The sequence below is a fragment of the Epinephelus fuscoguttatus genome, linkage group LG13 (genome assembly GCF_011397635.1).
Source record: "Epinephelus fuscoguttatus linkage group LG13, E.fuscoguttatus.final_Chr_v1".
NCBI classification, from domain to species: Eukaryota; Metazoa; Chordata; class Actinopteri; order Perciformes; family Serranidae; genus Epinephelus; species Epinephelus fuscoguttatus.
Genome location: NC_064764.1, coordinates 22,270,892 through 22,275,286, shown reverse-complemented (window position 1 = coordinate 22,275,286; position 4,395 = coordinate 22,270,892). Strand labels below are relative to the sequence as shown.

Genomic DNA, 4,395 nt, shown 5'->3' with positions numbered 1-4,395 from the left:
CCCGGTGCCGTTTGACTGAAGGCTGCAGCTGCTGGTGGTTCTCCCGCTGGGTTCTGTGCTCCACAGCGCCCCCTCTGGTCACCAGGGCGAACAGTAGTGCTGAGAGGGAGCCGCCTGGTAGAGTAAAGGGACAGTTGTTTTAATACTGATTTTAAATAGGCTGTTTTTACATGCCAAAAAGTTCCAGTGATATGTAGGCCTGGTTTTTATCTATATGTAAATTCTTAGCCTATATAAATGAATTAAAGACATATAACAAGTTCCAATTTTGCACTTTGACCATTGATAGTGGTCTACACTCATATTGTTTGACATATACTTTATTAAAAATACTCCATGTATGCTGTTGATAGTTCAAATGTGAAATTCATTTAATTTATTTATTCATTTATTTATCTAGTTATTTTTGGCTCACAAGTATACAGAAGAGGATTAGGGCCCCATATGAAAAATATATTTAGGTTCTAAGTTTAAAGGCAAAAATCCACAAATTCTGACTTTAAAATTGGAACTGAAATACATTTTTCACATATGGTCCTAATCCTCTTCTGTATACTTGTGAGCCAAAAAATAATCTTCCTGATCTCCAAATGGTGTCAGCAATGGCTGAAAAACACTAGAACAGCTTTTGACAAAATGAAAATTACCAAAATTCAAACTTTTCTACCTGTATGTCATATTGAATATGACAAATTTTAAATTTATGGGCCATTTTTATCCTGTTCTTTCTAAATGCCTCCTGCAAAGAGTCAAAAACACAATAATAATGCCATTAGAATCAAACTAGGACACATAAAATCTGCATTTTAACACTGAGTATCTTATGTTGTTCTACAAAAGAAAGGACTATGATCTGTCTTACAGTATCTATAGGTTTTACAAGGAATATGCAAGAAGACAAATGACAGAGCCGAGGACGCTAATTAAGTTTGTTTTGCTATTTCAGTTGGGTGGAAGCAGATAAACAGCAAGTGTTTGAGTCAGCTGGACAAATAAACCTCTCGAACTCAGCCAGACAAGCTGCTGTGGGTCACTGACAGGATGAACTATCCTTAAAATAGTTGGAATTTTAATCACTATAACAACTCTAATTTTACTGTGTGACTACTTGAACATGGGCAATATATTCTAGTTTGGGGGTTGATTGTCCATCCAAGAAAAAATGAATAAAATATTCATGTATGCCGTCATTAATAACAACTGGTATGAGAGCCATGTTCATAAATTAGTAATGACCAATACAGAAACTGCTTAGTTGCTCTGTGTTAGTGAAACACAATAAGCGGTTCCATGCAGGAACTATTTACTGTCTACCGAGCTACACTAATCAACTGTGTCATGGCGTGGAAGGAAGCGTGCATTTACTGCTAGCTCACTTAGCACCACTGAGCTGACATTACAGCTCAGCTAAGGAGGATGCCATTAATGTTTACATCTCGCAAGCGCAAGCATCTCATCCATGAGCAGATGCACACTTTAGTATGTGTTGTGATACCATGGATGTATAAAGAGAACTAGATACAGCATTGGCCTTGTTCATTCTTATGAAGGTTGCTCAGTGGCGTGTGAAGCCTAAAAAGATTGACTTCCTGGGTATAAAATTGCCCACATCTTCCGCACCCATGGGCTTATAAAAAAAAAGCACATCAAGGACTTCCACCGGCCAAGCCAGCTAACATAAGGTTTAGCTATCTGGCAACTTGAATAGAGATAAAATCTTTAATCATGCAGCTCTTCTAGACTTCGGAATGGTATTGGATCAAATCCCAGTCATTTCATAGGGTTTGTGATGCTCAAACAATGTATCCACTGACTATTTCACATTGTAAGTCTATGGAAAGAAGTCTTTTTGGGCCCAACAGTGTCACGTGATGGACCCCTGTAATTCCATGGTTTGGCCACTATGTCAAATTGGTGCTGTTCCTGGGGGCTTAGGTGAAACAGTTGGCAGGTGTAGTTTGGTAGAAAGAAAATGGTTCACACATGAAACTGCTCACAACAAGGTCTGTGGATTATCTTGAGTAACTGGGTCATGATTTCTGGAAAGAGACATTGCTGTTGAGTTGTCCAAATGTGGGGGTTTTTTGGCGCTTTGAGCTCCACAAGCGGAGTGCCATCTAGTTCCATTATATGTTAGAGAAGGCAGACATCTCTACGGCCGATATCTCCAACACTCAGCAACTCACACCAAAACAATCTAGACTGATATATAGCACTACAGGTAAGAGGTAAAATATGTATTTTTAATTTGAGTATGAACTGTCCCTTTAAGAAATTCTTTACCAAAGCAGCTCCCCAAACTCTCCTTGAGGATCATCTTCATAGTTCCTGTAGAGTTGTCATTTAGGGGGTTTGAGATTTCCACCCACCACCAGCAGTGATATGAGCCGTCAGCTTTGTTACCGTCTAAACCTGCAGGAAACATAAAACAGCTTCATTGTATCGCCCGCTCACTTTTATCAATGTATCTGCCTGTGTTTGATGCTGGTGTGAAGTTTGAACCAGCCTGGGCCACAATCCCTCAGCAGAGCACAACACAATGTGGGCATTGTGTGTGTGTGTGTGTGTGTGTGTGTGTGTGTGTGTGTGTGTGTGTGTGTGTGCTGGCAGGCAGTGGCTGGGAGGGGGGTGCGTCAGGGTCTTAACCACATTCCTAATTGCAGCAAATGACTTGGGAGTTTCTGGCATTAGATATGTGAATGGCATCTCTGTTGCTCTGGGTTTGGTGACAGATGCATCAGATCTTAACACATTACAAGCCTCTTCACTGATGTAATCAGTCCAATGACCTCTTCGACTTGCAATAATAACTCTTTCAGTGATGAAGACACGTCCCCTCATTCATGCTGTCCTGTCTCAGTCACAGAGAACAGTCTTAGCTTTAAGCACTATTGTTCACATCATTATTTCCTCTGGTCTGATCGCTGGTACTCATTTTATGTCATGTATTTGTGGTGATGACGAAATGATATGACCTTTTTAAAGAGAAAACTTAACGGAGACAGGGGTCAAATATATTATGTAATACATGAATAAACATACAAATTCTTCCGTTAGTGTTTTTAATTGATGTAAGATTTTTATGAATTCCTCCACCTGTTGTGCTCTATCCTTAAATCATCACATTTCACTTTGACACACTGTGCAGTGTCCTAGATCTATTTTTTTAATCCACTGTGATAACTGTATATAACAAACATGATGTAAAGTACAAGTCCACTACTATACTGTCAGGATCAGACACGTAAAAAGCTCCATATTAACCTAGTAGAATTAGCAATGCAATAATCATAAATGTTATGGCCTGTGGAAAATGATCTGACCTAATAAGATATTAATTACACACTGATTAACACTGATTGCATCATTATTCTTGATGGTTCGCTGTAATCTTAATGATCCAATCAAAACAAATTAAAAGCTTTTATATGGACAGATTAGGGGTGGAAGGAAAAATACATACAGCATGATATTGTGATATTTTGCGTGGCTATATTGTATTGATACACACACACACACCAAGTGCTGATTTTTTTAGCATATAAATAATAATATAGCAAACACAAATTATACTTTTGGTAGATGACTAAAATCAAAATCAGTTGTTTTTTAAGTCCAGTAGATTTGTTTTGCTGCAATAAATGTGATTGAAGTGAGATGAACGGACTGAAAACTTTATCTTAGATGAAACAGATGACAAAGTTTTCTTTCTGGGACATAATTTTCAGTTAAAGCAAGGTAATAGATCATAATAAATATCAATATATGTATTTGAAATACTCAGCAGATGTGCAAAACTATTAAGATTGCAATAATATTGTATCGTAACTGAACTATCTCGGGCTTCTGGTGATTCCCACCACCAGGACAGATACAGATCATGTAATGTATGTTACAGCATTAATAGCCTATGCCAATTTGCAATGTATTTATGTTTATTAATATAGGAACAGATGAGGTAAAGTATCGAGAAAAGACAGCTATAAACTGTAAATTCCTATTGGCACTATAATCTTCTATTGATAAATCCAAAGAACAAAAAAATCAGTTGCTTAAATTGCTTGCTGAGTGTGGTCTGTGTGTGTCCCTGTGAGCAAAAAGGTGTGTAGCTGCCTTTTACCTGGTTTCACCCAACCACACAGACAGCACTTTCATGTCCACTTTTGCCCTGGGTGGTTGTGTAACCTGAGCTGTGAGAGGAGGTGAAGTTGCCCGGCCTCGTATTGTCTCAGGTCAGTGGGAATAGAGAAACCGGAGAGATGTTGCAGGTCGAACAGGTGGACCCCTGCAGGTGACGAGGCCTTTCTTCACAGATTAGCTGCACTTTTGTACCAGCAAAATGAACACTGACTTGAGAAAGGCCCGTGTGGGCCCCCTGGTCAAATCACTTTGAAG

General features: G+C 38.8%; 1 long non-coding RNA gene across 1 annotated transcript in view; it reads left to right on the top strand.

The window, feature by feature from the left end:
* LOC125899485 (uncharacterized) overlaps positions 1–4,395 on the top strand; it is a 51,788-nt gene that overhangs the window by 20,672 nt on the left and 26,721 nt on the right. The gene's annotated exons all lie outside the window — the stretch shown is intronic.